Source organism: Acanthochromis polyacanthus, chromosome 9 (genome assembly GCF_021347895.1).
Source record: "Acanthochromis polyacanthus isolate Apoly-LR-REF ecotype Palm Island chromosome 9, KAUST_Apoly_ChrSc, whole genome shotgun sequence".
In the NCBI taxonomy this organism is placed as follows: domain Eukaryota; kingdom Metazoa; phylum Chordata; class Actinopteri; family Pomacentridae; genus Acanthochromis; species Acanthochromis polyacanthus.
In genome coordinates, this window is record NC_067121.1 from 1,205,915 (window position 1) to 1,230,027 (window position 24,113).

Sequence of the window (24,113 nt, forward strand, 5' to 3'; positions counted from 1 at the left end):
GAACAAAGTTGTGGGGGTGGGCTGGACTGACCCAGTCTCTTGTTTGAAGGGTTTGGTAGCAGCTCGACTCAGAATTGAACACGCATTTTATAAATTGACAAACAACTTGGATGGTTTTAGGGATGTGTGGGCTGTCAGGCAGGTCCTGTGCTCGCTGGAGAAGGATGGCTCTTTAGTACTCAATTTCTGAAGGACTAGTTTTTGTTTTTGTTTTTTTGAGAGTGTGTGTGTGTGTGTGTGTGTGTGTGTGTGTGTGTGTGTGTGTGTGTGTGTGTGTGTGTGTGTGTGTGACAGTGTGTGTCATAATTAATATTGTTGTATTAATTTACATGTAAGAATGTAAATGTCTTGAAATATTGTCAGAATGTCGTATAATTAAAGTTTGCTAAAAGTCAAAAAAGTCTGTCTATCTATCTATCTATCTATCTATCTATCTATCTATCTATCTATCTATCTATCTATCTATCTATCTATCTATCTATCTATCTATCTATCTATCTATCTATCTATCTCTATCTTTCTTGCTGGAACTCTGGAGCTGTTTCCACATTCTCAGAGTAACTCCTCATCATGTACTTTGGGTCATCATTCACTTCTTCTTTGTACCAGAACAAATAGGGGTACAGGTTGCTGGTTTCAAAACTACAATTCAGTGTAACTGTGTCTCCTCAGCAGCCATGACATCTGCTATTGGCTGTATCACTTTTCAGCTCCTTTACATTCTGAAGAAGAACAGAACATGCAGAGAAAGACACTGATCAATAAAGACGATTGATTAAAGGAGAACAATCAGCAGCTGTAGAGAGTTTTATTTCATGTACAGACTGTGAGGAGGGAGGCTCTTCTAGTGATTATTTGATAACAGGACTTAAAAGATGACTCGTTTGTTCAATACACGTGTCCAGAGTGATTTATTGATATCAGCTGATACACACTTACAAAAAACAAAACAAGAATAAAGAGTTGAAATGCAGTTTCTGTTGCTAAAGTAAAGTCATCATTATTTATGCAGCACATAGCATCTGTTGTGCTCACCAGTAGAGAAATACAACATAACTTGTAAATTTATCTGACACCTTAAAATATTAAGAATAAGATCCTACAATTTCATCCACATTTTATGATTTAACTGTTCAGATGATTATCGTACAAAACCATACATGAAATCTCAAATAAATCTAATGGTTCCTTCTCAACAGCATATTTCGAGTCCAATAGATGTGTTTCATTTATTAAAACCTAAATGAAATGCAACACAATGACAGCTGACACATAAAATGTTTTATGTCTTAGTTTTACTACATGCATGTACTTGTTTTTATCTACCTGTATCTGTATAGTCATGTCCATACTGTTGCTGCTGTACAGAATTTGATCAGATGTTTTTCTAGCCTGTTTTTTGATGAATGCAGAATTAAAGGTGACATATTATGCAAACCTCACTTTGTGAAAGTGTTCTTACAGTAGTGTGTGTTGCAGTACCTCATTATGAGGTTGTTTATGCTCACGTTTATGCTTTTACTGTCTGTAATTTGTTGACAGACCACGTTATTGTGATACAGAAAGGAGAACAGCACTGCATAGCACAAAGAAAAAACAAGACAAAAGTAGAAATGTGAACATAGGACAGTCTCCTGAGGGAAAACTGTACATGCAGTGCTGCAGGAATTACAGTTCAGTCTTCCTACACCTCCTGACGTTCCTGTCTGTTGGACCACAAATTCTCATCCTCATCATGAATATCTTCTCTTGCGTCCTTGAGCTATTTCAGAAAACCCTAACCCTTCACACATTTCCCTTTGTGAGAGAAAGTCAAGAATCACCTGGAAGCAGTTTACAAATTCAGGACAGATTTAGAAAAAAAATGTGGACCAGGAGGACCCAGAGCCTCCACAGATTAAAGAGGAACAGGAGGAGCTCTGCACCAGTCTAGACGGTAACTGTAATAAATCGCATTAATGCCTGTATACCAGCATATGTTGGATATTGACATTATTGGAGCAGATGTCTGTCTTGGATTTTAGACTGATTAATACTTCTTGGGAATTTTTCATTGCACTTACAATAAGCTGATGAATAATGATATCTTCAACTCCTCTGTCTTCTCTGCTCACATGCCACAGATTTGTGCTTTATGAAGTTGTTGCAGGCTAACAGAGCGTTATTTTCAAAAAACACAAACATTTCTTGGTTTCAACATGTGATATGATGTTTTTGTACTAGTTTCATGTAAATTTAGCGTTTAATGATTAGTTTCATTGATTGTCACATTCTGCCTTTGTTTCCATTTACTTTGTTTGAAATGGGCTTGTAAGATCTGAAGTGAATTTTGACTGAAGTTTATAATGTTGAAAACTGACAAGATGATTTTACTAGAGCAGATGCTGTTGGAGTCATTGGAACTACAGACAGACTTGGTCTCCTCTGATTGTGCTGTGAGGTTACAGAGTGATGCTTCTTCTGCCTCTTAAATAACCATTGTTGAGGGCAAACATCAGTGTTGATTCTCTGTCTGTTTCTCTGCCAAATTACAGAGACACAAACCTGAAAAGAGCAAAGGTTCACTTTGTTCAGTCATTAATATATCATGGATATATGGTAAATGAATAACAGCTGATCTGACCTGCTGTTTGTCACTGCAACTGAAAACAGTGATAATAAACAATGACTTAAAGTGAGAAGCTGCTAGTTAAATGTTTTGTACTCCGAGGTTTGCTGAGAAGAATGTCAGTGCCACTCACAGATGCAGTCTGATTTTCATACTTTGGTAACAGTCTAGACTTGTGTAGGCTCAGCTGCAGACATACATGACTGACTTTTTTCTTGTGTCTTTTGTCCCTCCAGGTCTCCCACAGCAACATGTTTGTAAGGAGCATGAGGTTTTGTCTGGCCAGCAACTCAGTAACCAGAAGAGTAACTCCAGTCTGGATCATGACAACCAAGAGCTTCGACTGATTACAGATGAACAGGAAGAACTCTGCACCAGCCTGGACCAGGAGGACCTGGAGCCTCCAATGATTACAGAGGAACAGGAGGAATTCTGTACTAATCAGGAGGGAGAACAGCTTGTTGTGAAGCAGGAGACTGATACCTTTATGGTGACTGTTACTTATGAGGAAAGTGACCACAGTGATCCAGAACAAACAGTGACCAGCTCCTCTCTTACAATTCCTCTGTAGCTGAGAGTCCAGATCAGGAAGGAATCAAGCAGGCAGGCCCACAATTAACTAGAAATGCAGTGCTAAGGTCAACAGAGAGACGTGACAGAAACAGCAGTCACAGTAAGAATGTAGACAGCTCTCCCATGTCAGAGAGTCACTGTGATACTGATACAGGCAAAAAGTCAGTACCATGTGATATCTGTGGAAAAACCTTTAAAGGTAAGTCCAAATTGAAGGAACATCACAGAATTCACACAGGTGAGAAGCCATTTCATTGTGAAACATGTGGAAAAGTGTTCAGTCAAAGTTGTAAATTGAAAGTCCACATGAGAACTCACACAGGTGAGAAGCCGTACCTTTGTAACACCTGTGGAAAGAGATTTAGTGATGTTTCAGCATTTAAAAAGCATTCAGCAACTCACACAGGTGAGAAGCTGTACTCTTGTACAACCTGTGGGAAAAGTTTCAGTCAAAGTGGTAGTTTGAAAGTCCACATGAGAACTCACACAGGAGAGAGACCTTACCCTTGTAACATCTGTTTCAGAAGATATAGTGGAATATAATGGCTGAAAAAGCACATGTCAATTCACACAGGTGATAAACCTTTTGTTTGTAACACCTGGAAAAGCGTTTTCTGACACATCAGTGTTTAAAAGGCATGCAGCAATCCACAAAGGAGAGAAGCCATTTTCTAGTGAAATATGTGGAAACAGTTTTAGTCGTGGGGATCATTTATTACTCCACATGAGAATCCACACAGGTGACAAACCATACATTTGTAACACCTGTGGAAAAATAAATTTAGTGACCTTCCAGCATTTAAAAGTCACACAACAAAACTGTGTTGAATCTGGAAGTTTATGTCTTTTCTGTGATTCAGGAACAGCTCAGCTCCTCACTGAAACTCTCCTTTAGCTGAAAACCACAACCATCATGAATATTGGTTGGACACTGATTAGTTGTTTTAGCAGCAACTTGTAAAACAAGAAAAGCACTCAGAGAGTGCAGACCTCCGCCAAGGATAGAGAGGAAAACAGGAAACCCATGCAGTAAAGGATCATGAGCTGGAATTGAACCTGCATCTCCGACACAGTTCTGTTTATGAATCACCTTCTTAATCAGTTGAGCTATCTGGACACCTTGTTCCAGTTTGTTGGACGACATACTAACCTATGATGTTTTTGTCATATTTTGAACCACATACTAAACCACATACTAAAAAATTCAAAGTGATCCAGAATCCAGGATCCTTTCCGGATTGCCACCAAAATTAAATCAGCTCTTCCTCTTACCATAGTCGACATCCCCTCAAAATTTCATCTGAATCTGCGAAGGCGTCTTTGAGTTATCTTGCTAACAGACGGACAGACAGACACACAAACGCTGGGTATCACATAACCTCCTTGGCGGAGGTAATTATGTTCAATCAACAAAAGTAATTTATTTTCAACAAACATGAGTACATTGTGTTGATTCAAAGAAACTGAATTTTTCTTCAATAAAGGGAATTCAAATCTTTCATCATTTTGCATAATTTGCTCATTTTATTGTGGCGTTATTTGTTGGTTTATTATTTCAGTGTCAAATGTTTTTGGAATTCCAGTAAAATGTGACATTAAATCGATTAACAAAAGGAATGTAAATATTTAAACTGATTTTAAATATAAACAAAATGAAACAGTCAGCAATCAGTTATTTCTGTTTTATTTCTAATGTTTTTAGTTTTTCTCTTTTTTTCACATTATACATTCTTGTCCCCATCGACAATGATGACAGTTTTGTTGAAAGCCTTTATTCCAGATCTTGGATAAACACCAGTTTTAACACTTTACATGTTAAAATGTCAAATGTTTTCTACCCAGAAGGTCTGTGGATCCCAGTGTTTTAACCTCATGACACCAATTTGCTTCATTATCAAACTGTCTTGTGTCTCCGTCTGTCATTTCAACCAGTGATGTCTGAAGAAGAAAGACATTTTGTACCATGAACTTTTCCAGAGTTATTGTTCTGAACCTATTTATTAAAATCCAAACATGCTCATGTTGTCTACATTTTTGTCTCGAGCTAAAACTAAAATGTAATTTAAGAAAAGTTTGATGTAATGTCGTCAGTACAGTTATGTTTGACTGGAATCAGTGTATCAAAATGTGCTTAGATCTTTCTAGACAGCTCAGCTACATCTAACTCCATTTTTACTTTTTGAATAACTTTGAAGCTGAAACAGAACATCAATAATTATATAATATTTAAGGTATAAAAAAATCCAAGCAGCATGGAAGTTACAAAGTCATCAAGTTCAGGATCCTGAAGCGTCACCACACCAGCTGTAACCACAGTGACTGTGAGAAAACAGGAATTTACCTCAATCCATCTGATATGAAGCTGTGCTCTCAATACCACTTCCCTCCTCTTTGAAGAGGAGTCTCATATCTGTGTTCAGGTTTTTGTACAGCCTCTGCTACACTTTGTATCACTGTGTCTCTAGAGCACAGTAGTAGAGAGCTGTGTCTGCCAGGGTTAGCTGATTGATGGTCAATGTAGTTGATGTAGCTGTTGTTTCTGATCCATATCGCTGATCAGGAATATGTTCACCTGTGTTCCCCTTTGCTCCTTTATAGAGTATAAACTGAGGAGCCTGAAGGTCAGAATGATGTTTGTACCAGTAAAGGTACACATAAGTATCATCTGTCTGATAGTTACACCTGAGTGTGACAGATTCTCCTTCTGTTCCACTGACTACATCTTGTTCAGGAGAGATTGTGTCTTCAGCTTTTAGTCCTGGAAAAAGTAGAGAAAATGAAGCCATCAGACTCACATTGTCCATGAGGCTGAGAGGAGAAGACAGTGGAAAATGTCACCTGTACAGTGTTACTCTGTGGACACAAACAGCTCAACTGGAGCTCAGATCACAACTAGATTGTACACAACTTGATGACAAAGACAGAATATTGAGTGATTTCAACTGTGAACATGAACACAGCAGGTTGAAGAGAAATTCATGTGTTCATAAACTCACCTATGAAGTGAGATGAAAACAAAAAGAGGTAAAGCAACATGTCTTTGGAGTTATTAAAGTCAGACACACATCAGATGAACAATGTTCTTCCACTGCAGCAAAATGAGGAAGAAATAATGTGAGTGGATGAGCTGAAGTTCAGTGGGCGGGGCCATTACCTCTTGACATCATTTTTTCAGTTCAGCCAATCAAATTGTTTTGTGTTTCCACAGCAGCTCTGTCTCTGATCTTTGCTGCTTCATTTCTCTGTTGTCTTTGTCATCAGTCCAACAAGTCACAAATCAGAGCTTTAACAGAGTGTGTCTCCCTCTAGTGGATGTCGTGGAGTTTTCTGTTGTCTTTGCTCCAAAGGTTTTTGTACAGAGTTTTACTGTTTCCTGTCACTGTGGGCCTCACAGCACAGTAGTACACAGCAGAGTCTGTCACTGCAGCAGAGGAGATCTTCATACTGATTTGGTTTTTATCAGCACTCACAGTAACAGACAGTCTAGCTGATGTTGCCTGTTGTGTTCCGTAGCTAACGATTAGAAACTCTGGAGGTTTTCCTGGATGTTGTTGGTACCAGTAAAATTCGTCACTACCAGTAGCTTGTTGGGAGTATGTGTAGGTCAGAGTCACAGTGCTGCCTTCTAAACTGGACTCTTCATTCTTCACTGCAGTCAGTTGTTGACAGTTGACACCTAAAAGAGGAGATAAATGTTGTTCATGACCATTTTGAAGTATTTGCTATAAATCTGTTCCATTGATTTCTAGCAATCAAATCCTTTACAGACATTTCTTCTTCCTGCTTTAACCTACCTTTCAGTGTGATCACAAACAAAGGAAACATGACACAGTAATGCAGTGACAGCATCTTCCACACACTATCTGTTATGTTTGGTTTACAGACTGAATGTATGTGACAGTGGGAGTCCTTTTCTGTTCTGCTCTTTGACAGAGTTGCTCCTCCCTCAACATGTTCCTCCTCTCATATCACTGGATGTTCTCAACACCAAAACCACACATGAAGATATTTTACAGCTTTAGACACAAACACATGAATCTGAACAATATTCTTTTGGATTTTCTGTTTTGCTTTTGACTCATTTTAATGAATCATCATTTCCTATCAATGTTTCAGAAGAATATAAGAAGTTTTTGAAGTTTTACTCCATTTGAGAAAAGACTTTCTTCCAGGCAGTTCTCTGTAAAATCAGAACAGGTGTGATCAATCTGGAACAAAAGCTTTAATGTTTTACACTTTTAGACACAAACACATGAACCTCTTTTATTTTGCTGGATTTCTCTTTGATTTGTTCTAAAAATTTTCCAGAATCATTGTTTTATTTCTTGTGGTCATCAGTTTGAAACCAAATTCTTCCTCATTCTTTTGTGTCAGAGAAGACGGGAGAAGGTGTTAAAGTAACATTCTGACTGACATCTCTGACCTCAGATGATTCAAGAAATGCTACTGGAGCAGGTTTTTGATTGTGAGAATCTTATTATGGAACTCAATCGATGAAAACTCTTGTTTTAAAAAATGTATATAGTATAGTATATATAGTATTCAAGAAATATGTAGCACCATCTCAGATGTTGATCATTTATTTTTGTTTGAATCATAAAAAACACTAAAATATTTTTGATGTAAATGAACTTCTTCCCCTCAAATCCTCTGCATCATCTCTTCTGGAGGCATCACTGATCTGCTGCTCCTGTCAATCCTCCCACAGTGTTTCATCAGCAGCTGTAACCACAGTGACTGTGAGAAAACAGGAATTACCTCAATCCATCTGATATGAAGCTGTGCTCTCAATACCACTTCCCTCCTCTTTGAAGAGGAGTCTCATATCTGTGTTCAGGTTTTTGTACAGCCTCTGCTACACTTTGTATCACTGTGTCTCTAGAGCACAGTAGTAGAGAGCTGTGTCTGCCAGGGTTAGCTGATTGATGGTCAATGTAGTTGATGTATCTGTTGTTTGGGATCCATATCGCTTATCAGGAATATGTTCATCTGTTTCTGATTTTCCTCCTTTCCAGAGTATAAACTGAGGAGCCTGAATGTCAGAATGATGTTTGTACCAATAAAGGGCAGGATAATTTCTGTCCGTCTGATAGTTACATGTGAGTGTGACAGATTCTCCTTCTGTTCCACTGACTTCATCTCGTTCAGGAGAGATTCTGTCTTCAGCTTTTAGTCCTGGAAAAAGTAGAGAAAATGAAGCCATCAGACTCACATTGTCCATGAGGCTGAGAGGTGAAGACAGTGGAAAATGTGACATTTACAAGCAATAAAAGTGTAGTTCTGTCAGTTCAATTCAGAAGATGATCAAAACATAATTTCATTGTCTTGGAACAAGAATCAGAAAAACTTTTCAAAAGCTGTCTGTGTATGTTGTTAAAGCAGCACGTCAAAGTAAAATTTTATCCCTGAACTTATCTCACCCGTAAAGGGAAATGAAAACAAAAAGAGGTAAAGCAACATGTCTTTGGAGTTATTAAAGTCAGACACACATCAGATGAACAATGTTCTTCCACTGCAGTACAATGAGGAAGAAATAATGTGAGTGGATGAGCTGAAGTTCAGTGGGCGGGGCCATTACCTCTTGACATCATTTATTTCAGTTCATCCAATCAAATTGTTTTGTGTTTTCACAGCAGCTCTGTCTCTGATCTTTACTGCTTCATTTCTCTGTTGTCTTTGTCATCAGTTCAACAAGTCACAAATCAGAGCTTTAACAGAGTGTGTCTCCCTCTAGTGGATGTTGTGGAGTTTTCTGTTGTCTTTGCTCCAAAGGTTTTTGTACAGAGTTTTACTGTTTCCTGTCACTGTGGGCTGCAGAGCACAGTAGTACACAGCAGAGTCTGACAGATGAAGCTTCTGGATCTTCAGAGGAACTGATGGCTTTTTGAATTCAGCATCAAATCTGTCCTTGTTGAACTCTTGGGCATTATCACTTCCATAACCACCACGTCTTAAAATGTATTTTGGAATGCTACGTACTTCCTGTTTATACCAGAACAAACTCGGACTTGGATCGCTGCTGTCAAAAGTACAATCCAGTGTAACTGTGTCTCCTTCAGCAGCAATGACATCTCCTGATGGCTGCATCACTTTGTCTTGTCCTTTACACTCTGGACAAGAACAGAACATGCAGAGAAAGACATAAATCAATAAAGACAATGAACTAAATGAGATCAATCAGCAACTGGAAACAGTTTTATTCCATGTAAGATAGATGGAACTTTTGGATCCACTAGTTCTTCTCAGTGAAACTCTGTTCATGTTAAATATGTCACCTACCTCTTATTGTGAGCACAAACAAAGTGACAAACAGACTGAAGTTCACTGACAGCATCTTGAAGATGAAGACAATCTGTCTGTTCTTGGATCAAACTCCACTGTGAAAGTTTGTGTCTTTTCTGTCCTTGAGTCCCAGTTTAGCTCCTCCCTTCATCCTTTCCTCCTTCCTCTCACAGCTCTGACTAACAGAGTGTTTGTCTCTGATGATGACCTCATTCACTCTCTATCTTAAGATCATTGGAGGAGAGTAACATGTACAACTGTGTGTCGTCTGCAGATTTCCTGACATCACCAAGCAGAAACATGCATATGTTAAACTAAAGAGATTCTTTTGTTGACAGTTGACACCTAAATGAAGAAATAAATGTTGTTAAAGACCGTATTGGATTGTGAACAGCTTTAGACAGAAACACATGAAACTCTGTAATCCTGTTATTTCCTGCTGCTTTGCTTTTAAATCACATTGCTGAAGATTAATTTTATTTCTTCTAGACATTAAATTGAAAACCCAGTGGTTTCTACTGTTGTATCAGAAGAACGAGGGACAAGTTGCCATTGCAATATCCCTTTTGAGAATTTATTTCTTTTTCTATAATGGAACAGTCTGATGCTCTGAGTCCAGATGATTTCAGAAAGGGAAACTGAAGCAGTCCTTCTGAATGTGAGACTTTTGTTATTGGCTGAAAATATAAAAGCTGATCCTTTGACATGTGATTCAACTCATGTCAGATCAGAAAGAATTCACTGAACCGTCTTAGATGTTGTTCCTTATTGATGCGGGTATAGTAAGTTATAGTGGCTGAATAGAAACATTTCATTTGTTTTCAGATTGGGGAATTGTGGCAATTTTACACACAAATAAAGTTCTATTTGCAAAACTATTTAAAGGGGTTCAGTATCTCCAGAAATGCTAAAATAATGATGTGGACTCATTCATTGGATCACATAAACTGGTGTCCATAGATGTCTATATATTGTCATCATGTGTGCAAAGTTACAAGTTGCTTCCATGTTGTCTTCATGTTGAGATTTAACAACATGTGAGGCTCATTCCTCCATGGATTCACATTTCATTGATGAGCAGACAACATTTTAAATAGTCATGACAATATCTCTGCTGGACTTAATGTCAAGTTTGTATTTTCTTTCCTTTCTAAAAGTTGGATCTTGGCTGTGTGTCAGAATATGTAATATTGGAAACGACACATATCATCAGATGAGATCACTGGAATGATTGATCTGATGGTAAATGGTGGCTGGATTCACCACTGACAAAGATGAAGAGGATCAGAATGATAAAAACATGTCATCAAGTCAGTCAATAACAACATGTGTTATTGCACCTGATGTTGTTGTAGTTTGATAAATTATGATCATGGACACAATTTTCAGTATTTAAATCATAGATAAACTCTAGATGTGTTTTTGTAGACCAACTTTTTCTCCTCAAATCCTCTGCAGCATCTCTTCTGGAGGCATCACTGATCTTCTGCTCCTGTCAATCCTCCCACAGTGTTTCATCAGCAGCTGTAACCACAGTGACTGTGAGAAAACAGGAATTACCTCAATCCATCTGATATGAAGCTGTGCTCTCAATACCACTTCCCTCCTCTTTGAAGAGGAGTCTCATATCTGTGTTCAGGTTTTTGTACAGCCTCTGCTACACTTTGTATCACTGTGTCTCTAGAGCACAGTAGTAGAGAGCTGTGTCTGCCAGGGTTAGCTGATTGATGGTCAATGTAGTTGATGTAGCTGTTGTTTGGGATTCATATCGGTTATTGGGAATATATTGTCTTGAGTATCCTTTTGCTTCTTTCCAGAGTATAAACTGAGGAGCCTGAAGGTCAGAATGATGTTTGTACCAGTAAAGGTTAGCATAAGCACTGTCTGTCTGATAGTTACACCTGAGTGTGACAGATTCTCCTTCTGTTCCACTGACTTCATTTTGTTCAGGAGAAATTGTGTCTTCAGCTTTTAGTCCTGGAAAAAGTAGAGAAAATGAAGCCATCAGACTCACATTGTCCATGAGGCTGAGAGGAGAAGACAGTGGAAAATGTCACCTGTACAGTGTTACTCTGTGGACACAAACAGCTCAACTGGAGCTCAGATCACAACTAGATTGTACACAACTTGATGACAAAGACAGAATATTGAGTGATTTCAACTGTGAACATGAACATAGCAGGTTCAAGAGAAATTCATGTGTTCATAAACTCACCTATGAAGTGAGATGAAAACAAAAAGAGGTAAAGCAACATGTCTTTGGAGTTATTAAAGTCAGACACACATCAGATGAACAATGTTCTTCCACTGCAGCACAATGAGGAAGAAATAATGTGAGTGGATGAGCTAAAGTTCAGTGGGCGGGGCCATTACCTCTTGACATCATTTTTTCAGTTCAACCAATCAAAGTGTTTTGTGTTTCCACAGCAGCTCTGTCTCTGATCTTTGCTGTTTCATTTCTCTGTTGTCTTTGTCTTCAGTTCAACAAGTCACAAATCAGAGCTTTAACAGAGTGTGTCTCCCTCTAGTGGATGTTGTGGAGTTTTCTGTTGTCTTTGCTCCAAAGGTTTTTGTACAGAGTTTTACTGTTTCCTGTCACTGTGGGCCTCACAGCACAGTAGTACACAGCAGAGTCTGTCACTGCAGCAGAGGAGATCTTCATACTGATCTGGTTTTTATCAGCACTCACAGCAGCAGACAGTCTGGCTTTTGTTTCACTTTGTGTTCCATAGTGATAGATGAGGAACTCTGGAGGGTTTTCTGAATGTTGTCGATACCAGAAAAACTGATCACTACCAGTAGCTTGTTGGGAGTATTTGTAGGTCAGAGTCACAGTGCTGCCTTCTAAACTGGACTCTTCATTCTTCACTGCAGTCAGTTGTTGACAGTTGACACCTAAATGAAGAGGTAAATGTTCAAAAAGACCATATTAAAGACTGAACGTCTGTTCCGGTGATTTCTTTTTAGATCATCTGAAGACATTTCTTCTTCCTGCTTTAACCTACCTTTCAGTGTGATCACAAACAAAGGAAACATGACACAGTAATGCAGTGACAGCATCTTCCACACACTATCTGTTATGTTTGGTTTACAGACTGAATGTATGTGACAGTGGGAGTCCTTTTCTGTTCTGCTCTTTGACAGAGTTGCTCCTCCCTCAACATGTTCCTCCTCTCATATCACTGAATGTTCTCAACACCAAAACCACACATGAAGATATTTTACAGCTACACAAACACATGAAACTCTGTTATTCTTTCAGATTTCGTGTTGCTTTTCTTTTAAATCATCTTCGCAGAATTATCGTTTTATTCCTTCTGGTCATTGATTTGAAAACAAAACTCTTCCTACAACTGTCTCAGAAGAAGATTGGAGAACCTTCAACAGTAAAATCCCTTTTGGATCAAGATGTTCTTCTCATGTGATGGGAAAATTGAGCGTAGGATGGATCGGTGGCCTGGAGCAGCATCTGCCGTGTTGTTGGCATTGTACTGGACCGTCATGATGAAGAGGGAGCTAAGCCAGGAGACAAAGTTCTCAATGTACCACTTAATTTACTTTCCAGCTGTCATCTAAGGTCATGAGATCTGGATAGTAACCAAAAGAACATGATCATGGTTAGAGGTGGCTGAAATGAGTTTCCTCCACAGGGTGACTGGTCTCAGTCGTAGAGATAAGATGAGGAGACATCTGGGGGGAACTTGGAGTGGATCTGCTGCTGCTTCACTCTAAACAGAGCTATTTGAGGGAGTTCAGACATGCTTCTGGAGAGACTTCTTTGGGAAGTTTTCTGAGCATGTTCACCTGGGAGGAAACACTGAATATAGAGTCAAAACTTACTGAAGGGATTATATATCTCATCTGGCCTTGAAACATCTCAGGAGGCCCCAGGAAGAAGTTCCAGCAGAACAGACCCTGAATAAGTAGAAGATGGATGGAGGGATGGATGGATGGTTCCGATTGTCAGTCAATGTCATGGCCCCGCCTTCTCCTACACTGCACTCCAGCTAATTGCCAGCAGCTGTGACGGATCACAGCTGCTCTCAATCAATAATCAGCTGCAGTTAAAAGCCTGGCTCTCCTCTCAGCTGACTGTTTGATCATTACACGCTGCACACCGCCACATGCAAGCTGTTCTCTGTCACACACACACTGCTCCATGGATAACCTGAATTACCTCGTCTGCTTGTCGCCCCTGTTCCACTCAGCACCCCTCCTCCGTCTGTTCCTGGTCGGTCTGCTCCACTGTCTTCACCACGTCCCCTCTACCGGCTCCCTCAGCTCTGCCCCCCACCTCATCTCCCGATTCTCTGGACATTGAGTGAATCACTTCTTCCCCGTAGCTTAGCCTCAGTTTTAGTTTAGCCCCCATCACGGCCCCGCGCGGTCGCCCTCAGTTTAGTTTAGTTTAGTTTTGCCCTGTCCTGTTTATTTCCCGGTGCCTCCCACTTGGAGTGTTTTTTGTTTGCATTATATACGTCATTAAATCCCTTCTTAATTCACCTGCCTGCCTGTTTTTGCCTGCTGCTTGGGTTCTAACCAACTAGTTCATACACAGAATGATCCAGCCACCCAAGAACCCAGCAGGCACCCCTGATTTTTTTTTCTTCTTACCCTTTTTTCCCAGGCGGCTGGCGGCCGCAAACGCGATCACACAAGCAGTATACGCCGATGGACAGCTTAGATCGTCATGAATCCGCCGGTAAAAACCACTTTCAGATGTGATTACCACAGCGAAAAACATTTCGTGGTGAGCGGCACGAAAAACATGACGAAATCGTGTTGGTGCGCACGAAACCGAAACTAAAACTTACGTGACAGTTTCACGAATCCCCGTGAGACCGGGTTGGTTCGTCAGCTACGTTGAGCCAAAAGTCAGATTTTTTTCATGTCACAAAGGTGGTTCTCTTTAAACCTGGCTGGATCACCATGGTAACTTATGCTGCATCACTAACCTGGTCTGGATGAGGTCATGTTTAGAGCTTCGAATGTAACTCGGCTCCCTTTTGAAGAAATTTTTTCCTGATGACTTGCAATGAGCGATGCAGATTTTCAGGTGAGGGAAAAAAATGTTATATTTGCAAACCTGTTGAACTGTGCATAACTAATTCTATTAAAGTCAGGTAGTTATAGTATCTCACACTGTATGCATTGTGTTGCCATAGGAACCCAACATGTATTCATCTGGTGATGCAGAAATTGCATAAATGTGCTTTTATGTTTGGTCCTGATGTGGAGCCATTCTGTAGCAGTGGTTCTGTAGCCCTCTGGATGCTCAAACCAAGTCAGTTTGTTTGTACAGTCCAATAAAGCATCCAGTAATTCAGTGGGCTTTACAGTCCAGCAGCATTAAGAAACAGAAAATCCTCTGTTAACATAAAACAAATGACTGAAACCTCAGAGGAGGGAATTCACAGAGACCCACTATGTCTGACTGGAGCTCACAGAGAAGATAAAGATGGAGATGATGGTAAAGAATCAGATCATAGAAGTGTAACATAAGTTGGGTTTCCATTACAGTTTTTCACAAAATAAAAGTGATATTTCTAAAATTTCGACAAAGCATATTTGCGCTTTGAACGTGTTTCCATTGAAGGTTGTTCTGGGCAGAAGCATCGTAACTCTCGTAAAATATCATCCCGCGAGATTTCACTGCACTCCCTCATTTCTGTTTCTATCTCTTTATAACACTCTGCATTCCTCTGCTGTTTGCTGTATGGCAGTCATGTTTTTCTCAGGAATAATGCCAAGAAAAGTCTCGGTCTCCTCTGCTGTCTACACGTACCGCGCCTTGTTTACTCCGAGAGAATTGGTCATGTGACCAGGTACGTCACGTCCAGTGACATATAATTACGGAAAAAGTGTTTCCATTGCGCTTTTGCGATATTTTTCAATATTGAAACGTCTGAAAAACCACTTCATGAGAGCATAAAAACTTTTTAGCGATATTTTAGTCCTTTTTTGAAATTCAGGTGTTTCCATTACCAGTTTTCATATTGCACTATTTACATTTTGCACATATCTAAGGGTAATGGAAACCCAGCTAGAGTGTGTCTCCCTCTAGTGGATGTTGTGGAGTTTTCTGTTGTCTTTGCTCCAAAGGTTTTTGTACAGAGTTTTACTGTTTCCTGTCACTGTGGGCCTCACAGCACAGTAGTACACAGCAGAGTCTGACAGATGAAGCTTCTGGATCTTCAGAGGAATTGATGGCTTTTTAAGTTGAGCATCAAATCTGTCTTTCTGGAACTCTGCAGCATTATCTCCAGTTAAAGTATCACGCTGTAAAATGTACTCTGGAAAGCTATTTACTTCATGTTTGTACCAGAACAAATAGGGATTTGTAGCAGTTGTTTCAAAAGTACAGTCCAGTGTAACTGTGTCTCCTTCAGCAGCAATGACATCTCCTGATGGCTGCATCACTTTGTCTTCTCCTTTACACTCTGGAGAAGAACACAACATACAGAGAAAGACATGAATCAATAAAGATGATTGATTAATGGCAAACAGTCAGCAGCTGTTAATTACAAGCTCTGACTTCTGTTCATGTTAAATATGTCACCTACCTCTTATTGTGAGCACAAACAAAGTGACAAACAGACTGAAGTTCACTGACAGCATCTTGAAGATGAAGACAATCTGTCTGTTCTTGGATCAAACTCCACTGTGAAAGTTTGTGTCTTTTCTGTACTTGAGTCCCAGTTTAGCTCCTCCCTTCATCCTTTCCTCCTTCCTCTCACAGCTCTGACTAACAGAGTGTTTGTCTCTGCTGATGATCTCATTCACTCTCTCACATATTTATTGATCATCAGTCAGTCATCAATCAATGATTGTGTTTTCTAAATGATTTCCTGAGTCCTGCTTGTTTTCCACATATTTAAATTTACAGACTGGATTCTCTTTATTTCACACATGTTCAGTGGTTGATGTCTCTCAGCAGTTAGTTTGGTTGTCAGAGGATTTGTTGTGTGATTGTCTCTCATTTATAGAAACATCTCAGTTTATACAGAAACTATCCAACAGCAGTTCATTCTGATCATATTGTGTGACAAAATACAAACACCGAAATGCTGCTGGTAACGTCTCCCAAGGTGTTCTCTTGTAATTGAGTCATACTTTTTAAGTTTTGTTTGCAATTCAGACGACATCGTACTGAAAGTAAAAATATTTTTCAACAAACGTTGATTCACAAACAGTCCTCCAATACAGTTTGAAGCTGTAATATTAAACTTTGTTTTTATCTCACTTTTCAGATCCAGTTTGCATCTCAAATGGCTTCAAACTAGAAAGTGAAAAGGTCCAGCTATCAGGAAGATTTATATCAGTGAAATATTAAAGTCTAATCTTGAGCCAAAAGAAAATGGAAACTGCTAATGTGATGTTTTAAAAATGTATTTCATGTGTTCTTGTCATAAACACAGAGAGCTATGAGAGGTGACATGAACCAAGTCAAAACCAAGTTTTCCAAGTTTAAAAGCTGAAATGTTTGATGTGATGTTAATGCAGCACCTCTGCAGTCAGGAGGAGGAGACTCATCACATTATCTTCACTTCTAACATTCTTCATCACAACGTTGTCTCAAGAGTGGAGACAGTTTGAATCTGAACAAACCATAGAAGTGTAACAGAGTGTGTCTCCCTCTAGTGGATGTTGTGGAGTTTTCTGTTGTCTTTGCTCCAAAGGTTTTTGTACAGAGTTTTACTGTTTCCTGTCACTGTGGGCCTCACAGCACAGTAGTACACAGCAGAGTCTGTCACTGCAGCAGAGGAAATCTTCATACTGATCTGGTTTTTATCATCATTCACAGAAACAGACATTCTGGCTGATGTTGCAGGTTGTGTTCCATAGCTAACGATGAGAAACTCTGGAGGTTTTCCTGGATGCTGGCGATACCAGAAGAAATTATCATTACCATCTATGGTTTTAGAATATTTGTAGGTCAGAGTCACAGTGCTGCCTTCTAAACTGGACTCTTCATTCTTCACTGCAGTCAGTTGTTGACAGTTGACACCTAAAAGAAGAGAAAAATGTTAAAGACCATATTGAAGTGTGAACATCTGTTTCAGTGATTTCTCACAATCAAATCCTTTCCAGACATTTCTTCTTCCTGCTGTAACCTACCTTTCAGTGTGATCACAAACAAAGGAAACATGACACAGTAATGCAGTGACAGCATCTTCCACACACTATCTGTTATGTTTGGTTTACAGACTGAATGTATGTGACAGTGGGAGTCCTTTTCTGTTCTGCTCTTTGACAGAGTTGCTCCTCCCTCAACATGTTCCTCCTCTCATATCACTGGATGTTCTCAACACCAAAACCACACCTGAAGATATTTTACAGCTTTAGACACAAACACATCAAACTCTGTAATTCTTTTAGATTTCCTGTTGCATTGCTTTTAAATCACTTTCAAGACTCATCATTTTATTTCTTATGGTCACTGATTTGAAAGCCAAACTCTTCCTCCTGCTTTCTCAGAAGATGATGGGAGAAGCTTCAACAGTAAAATCCTTTTTGGGTCAAGATTTGCTCCTCCACTGATGGGAAAATGAGGCATGAGATGGACAGGAGGCCTGGTGCTGCATTTGTAGTATTGTGTCATTGTACTGGACCATCATGATGAAGAGGAAGTTGAGCTGTCTGGATAGTGATGAATGAATGTTGATTGTTGTGCTTTTTGTGTGTGTGAGCAGATCTTTGGTATCGCCTGATATATACAGAACTCATTGTTAGGTAGGAGAGCTACTGCCCTGTATTTTTGGTTAGGAGTTTACTTTACATTAATTATCTGTTATTTCGTTTCAGTAGGTTAACATCAACTTGTGGGTTCTTCAATTCAATTCAATTAGGTTATGTTGTGTTCTTTTCTTTTCAGTAGGAGCTGTCTGCATTTAACTTTCACATTGTTTTGCTGTATTTCTCTGTTTTTGCGTGAATCTACTTTTACTAAGATAAACTGCAGCCATTCGCTCCATAACTCAGCGTTGGATTTATCTTTCATTGTTGCCAACCGGCTGCTCCAGACAGTCGGGTCAGAACAGATACATTGAGCCTAAAGTCAGAGCTTTGCATGTCACAAAGGTGGTTCTCTTTTAAGCTGACTGGATCACCATGGTAACTTATGCTGCATCACTAACCTGGTCTGGATGAGGTCATGTTTAGAGCTTTGAATGTACAGTACCTATCATAAGTATTCACCCCCTTTGATGTTTTACCCTTTTATTGCTTTCATAAATCAATCATGGTCAATAAAATTTAGCTTTTTTAACAAAAAAAAAAATTGGAAAAAACTCTGTCAAAGTGAAAACAGATTTCTATAAAGTAATGTTAATGAAAGAAAATTATATAAATAAAAATAATTGTTTGCATAATTATTCCCCCCCCTTTTTAATTTAATGGTCTAATTCAATAGAGGTCCATCAAATTGTTGCCAATAGTCTCACAATTAGTGAAATGAAGATCACCTGAGTGGTGTGAGTGTGTTTCAAGTGATTGAGTTGTAAAACAGCTGTGTCTGAAGGGTCCAGAGAGTGGCTGATCAGTATTCCTGGCGACCATTACACCATGAAGACAGAAGAACACTCTAAGCAACTCAGGGAAAGGGTTATTGAGAAGTACAATTCAGGGGATGGTTACAAAAAAATTTCCAAGGCACTGAACATCCCCCGGAGTTCAGTGAAATCAATTATCAAGAAATGGAAGGAATATGGCACTTGTGTGAATCTGCCTAGATCAGGCCGCCCTCGTAAACTGAGTGACCGTGCAAGTAGGAGACTAGTGAGAGAAGCCACCAAGACCTCTACAACTACTCTGAAGGAGTTACAAGCTTCAGCTGCTGAGATGGGAGAGACTGTGCATGTAGCAACTGCTGCCAGGGTTCTTCACCGGTCAAAGCTTTATGAGAGAGTGGCAATGAGAAAGCCACTGTTGAAGAAAAGTCATATTAGATCTCGACTAGAGTTTGCCAAAAAGCACGTGGAAGACTCCATGGTCAAGTGGAAGAAGATTCTTTGGTCTGATGAGACCAAAATTGAGCTTTTTGGCCATCAGACAAGATGTCATGTTTGGCGGAAACCGAACACTGCACATCACCAAAAACACACCATCCCCACTGTGAAGCATGGTGGTGGCAGCATCATGCTGTGAGGATGTTTCTCAGCAACTGGACCTGGAAGGCTTGTAAGGATAGAGGGCAGAATGAATGCTGCAAAATACACTGAAATCCTGGGTGACAATCTTTTTCAGTCTGCAAGAGAACTACGTCTTGGGAGAAGATTTATTTTCCAGCAAGACAATGATCCAAAACATACTGCAAAAGCTTCACAGGAATGGTTAAAAAAGAACCAGGTAAATGTTCTGGAGTGGCCGAGTCAAAGCCCAGACCTCAATCCTATAGAGAATTTGTGGCTGGACTTGAAAAGGGCTGTTCATGCCCGATACCCGCGCAACCTGACAGAGCTTGAGCAGTTTTGCAAAGAAGAATGGAGCAAAATTGCAGTGGGCAGATGCGCAAGACTGACTGAGACCTATCCACACAGACTCACTGCTGTGATTGCAGCCAAAGGTGCATCTCCTAAATACTGACTTGAAGGGGGTGAATAATTATGCAAACAATTATTTTCATTTATATAATTTTCTTTCATTGACATTACTTTACAGAAATCTGTTTTCACTTTGACATTAAAGAGTTTTCTCCAATAATTTTTTTTTGTTAAAAAAGCTACATTTTATTGACCATGATTGATTTATGAAAGCAATAAAAGGGTAAAACATCAAAGGAGGTGAATACTTATGATAGGCACTGTATTTACACAAAATGTTGGTTTTATCTGTTGTTGAATCTTTGTTGTAGAAATGGTTATGTGAATAACGATTCTGTTATTTAAAATAAATATGGAAAGAATTATTTGCATCGGTGTTTTCAGTCCATACGAACTCTTAAAACATGCAACAAAACTGTTAGGTTTTTTGTAGAGTGAGCTCAGGCACAGGAAAAGAGAGCAAAAGAGACAGGTGATGTATTAATAATGATTTATTCTCAAAAGGCTAGGATACAGAACTACAATTCCCAATAATAGGAAAATCCCAGGCACAAAACTCTTCAGGAAACTACAGTGTCCCTAGGGGTTGGGCAAAAAAAAAAAAAAAAAAGAACTCCAAACAAGCCCTCAGCAGGTAAAACCTGGGAAGGAATGTTGTGTGCAAAATAATACTAAAACTAAGTTCAAGCTAATTGCGATTACTAGAATTATACAAGGAACTACAACTGTGCTGATAACTAACTAAGGTCAGAGAGCAGCTCAAAAGAATTACTGCTCAAAGCAAGGAAAATACTCAAGGACAATATAATAGGAGGGTCTCAAAAAACAAGGCAAAAACAGCACAAGATTGTACAGGGCTAAACTAAGGAAGTCACAGAGCGATGATAACTGCAGGACAAATCTCAAAATTCTATAAAACTTAAATTCTACAACTTTTCTTAAACTGGACTTCTATGAACAATGAACCGCCCCGACTGAGGCATGGCTTACTATGACCAGAGTTTAGGAAAACTGAGACGCTGGAGGAGGGGGGGGGCTTAGGGTCCAAGGAGCTGTGGAGGGGGCTGCGACGGCAGGGGAAGGCTGACGGGGTTGGAAGCTGTGAAGAGGACGGAGATGAATCAGGCAACGTGTCCAGAGGGAGGAATGGGTTTGGGCCGTAGACAAAACCAGATATCCAGACGAAGGTGAGCCAGAGCAGGAGGAAGGGCAACTGAGAAAAAACAGAATTACTGAGGTCCCATAGAGAAAAACTGAACAAACCATGTGCAGAGAACTGACAATGGATGTTTACAATCCAGCCTCTAAGAGCTGACTGAAGCCTGGTTACTGTGAGACAAGGTGAGTTGAGTGGCACTGGTGCACCTGCTCCTGCTTCAGTTGTTTGCAATCAGTGATTGGCCTCACCTGCCCCCACAGCACCCAGTGCACCTGAAAGAAAAGAAAAAAACACAGGGAGGGAGGGGCCCTATCTAGAGCCTGCTTCAGCAGGCCTAACAAAAACACTGAATGCAGGACTGGAAGTAGTCTCTAACTGTCTGTGGGCCAAATTAAAGGAATTATCTTCTGTTCACAAGAATGTACCCACCTATGAAATCTATAAGGCCTGACTGTCTGTGGATTGTGTTATTGTGTGTGTGTGTGTGTGTGTGTGTGTGTGTGTGTGTGTGTGTGGGTGTGTGTGTGTGTGTGGGGGGGGTCATCTGTTTTTAATGTTGTCTGTGCTGTTTTTATTTGTGTTGTTGGTCTTTGAATACATTTACTTTAAAGCCCAACCAGAGATGGGTGTTGTAAATTAGCTCTATGCTACACACTCTATATGTAATGCATCGATTCTATGTGTCCCATGATAATTTTATAATAATAAAATTCTGAGCTGTACAGAAAAATCTGAACTAAAAACTACAGAAGTGTAACAGAGTGTGTCTCCCTCTAGTGGATGTTGTGGAGTTTTCTGTTGTCTTTGCTCCAAAGGTTTTTGTACAGAGTTTTACTGTTTCCTGTCACTGTGGGCTGCAGAGCACAGTAGTACACAGCAGAGTCTGACAGATGAAGCTTCTGGATCTTCAGAGGAACTGATGTCTGGCTGAGTTTAGCATCAAATCTGTCTTTCTGGAACTCTGGACTGTTGTCATCTCCAGAATAACCACGTCTTAAAATGTACTTTGGAAAGTCATTCACTTCTTGTTTGTACCAGAACAGTGTATGACTCTTGGAACTGCTCTCAAAAGAACAATCCAGTGTAACTGTGTCTCCTTCAGCAGCAATGACATCTCCTGATGGCTGCATCACTTTGTCTTCTCCTTTACACTCTGGAGAAGAACACAACATGCAGAGAAAGAAATTAATCAGCAAAGATGATCGAATCACAGTCATTGGCTGCAAAGTTTTCTCTTATATGTAAAACAGATGGAAATTTGATTTATGTTTTCTCAAATTAAAACTCTGTTCATGTTAAATCTGTTAAATATCCCTTCATCCTTTCCTCCTTCCTCTCACAGCTCTGACTAACAGAGTGTTTGTATCTGATGATGATCTCATTCACTCTCTCACATATTTATTGATCATCAGTCAGTCATCAATTAATGATTGTGTTTTCTAAATGATTTCCTGAGTCCTGCCTGTTTTCCACATATTTAAATTTACAGACTGGATTCTCTTTATTTCACACATGTTCAGTGGTTGATGTCTCTCAGCAGTTAGTTTGGTTGTCAGAGGATTTGTTGTGTGATTTTCTCTCATTTATAGAAACATCTCAGTTTATACAGAAACTATCCAACAGCAGTTCATTCTGATCATGTTGTGTGACAAAATACAAACATCTAAATGCTGCTAGTAATGTCTTCAAAGGTGTTCTCTTTTAGTTTAAACATTAATGGTAATTTTTGTTTGTAACTCAGATGACATCCTACTGAAAGTAAAGATATTTGGATTTGAAACAAACGTTGATTCACAAACAGTCCTCCAATTTTTTTTCCAAAGCTGTAATCAAACTTTGTTTTTATCTCATTTTTCAGACAGAAAATGAACACACTTAACACAGGGAGAAGGGAAATAAGCAAGAACTTGTTGTGGCAGGAATTCCAACATTATGCTAACAAGAGTTAAATGTCCTGCGTCCTCAGCAGCCGCTATGATTCTACGTGATGGAGACGTGATGTCGGGGCCGACTAAGCCGCTTCATGCAGGTCTGAGTGTATAAAGGGAATAAAGGTTGGTATGGTTAAAGGCCAGATGAGGACGTACAGTTGCTGAGAACACGTCTGGTGCCCCTCGTGAAACATCAGCTCTCGTGGGATACGAGTCTCTGGGCCGTAGAGCTTGCAGGCTCGCCGCTCAAACGCACCAACATTCTGCTTTACGACTTCATCAAAGAACATGGTGGCTAACTGGGAGTGTAGCAACGAGCGAAACTCAAAGGACATAGAAAAGTCTACCATGTAGGTGGGAGGGTAACCGGGAATGCCAGAACTGAAGCGTCATATCGTCTCCAGGTGATTAAATAGCTTTCCATCTGAACACACTGCTTTGACTAGATGAGGCCTAACACTAGTGATCATAGAAAGAAAATGGAAACTGATTATGTGACATTCTAAAAATGGATTTCTTGTCAGAAACATTTAGAGCTATGAGAGGTGACATGATCCAAGTCAAAACCAGGTTTTCCAAGTTTAAAAAGCTGAAATGTTTGATGTGATGTTAATGCAGCACCTCTGCAGTCAGGAGGAGGAGACTCATCACATTATCTTCACTTCTAACATTCTTCATCACAACGTTGTCTCAAGACTGGAGACAGTTTGAATCTGAACAAACCATAGAAGTGTAACAGAGTGTGTCTCCCTCTAGTGGATGTTGTGGAGTTTTCTTTTGTCTTTGCTCCAAAGGTTTTTGTGCAGAGTTTTACTGTTTCCTGTCACTGTGGGCCTCACAGCACAGTAGTACACAGCAGAGTCTGTCACTGCAGCAGAGGAGATCTTCATACTGATTTGGTTTTTATCAGAACTCACAGAAACAGACAGTCCAGCTTCTGTTTCATTTTGTGATCCCAGGTGAAAGATGAGAAACTCTGGACGTTTTCCTGAATGTTGTCGATACCAGAAAAACTGATC

At 39.7% G+C, this 24,113-nt stretch overlaps 1 long non-coding RNA gene across 1 annotated transcript in view; it reads left to right on the forward strand.

Annotated features, from left to right (window-relative positions):
• The first annotated feature begins 2,844 nt into the window (after positions 1 to 2,844).
• Positions 2,845 to 24,113, forward strand: part of LOC127535569 (uncharacterized) — a 41,262-nt gene continuing 19,993 nt past the window's right edge. The window contains exon 1 of the long non-coding RNA XR_007944421.1: positions 2,845 to 5,026. This is a non-coding gene — a long non-coding RNA (uncharacterized LOC127535569). The remainder of the gene's footprint in view (positions 5,027 to 24,113) is intronic.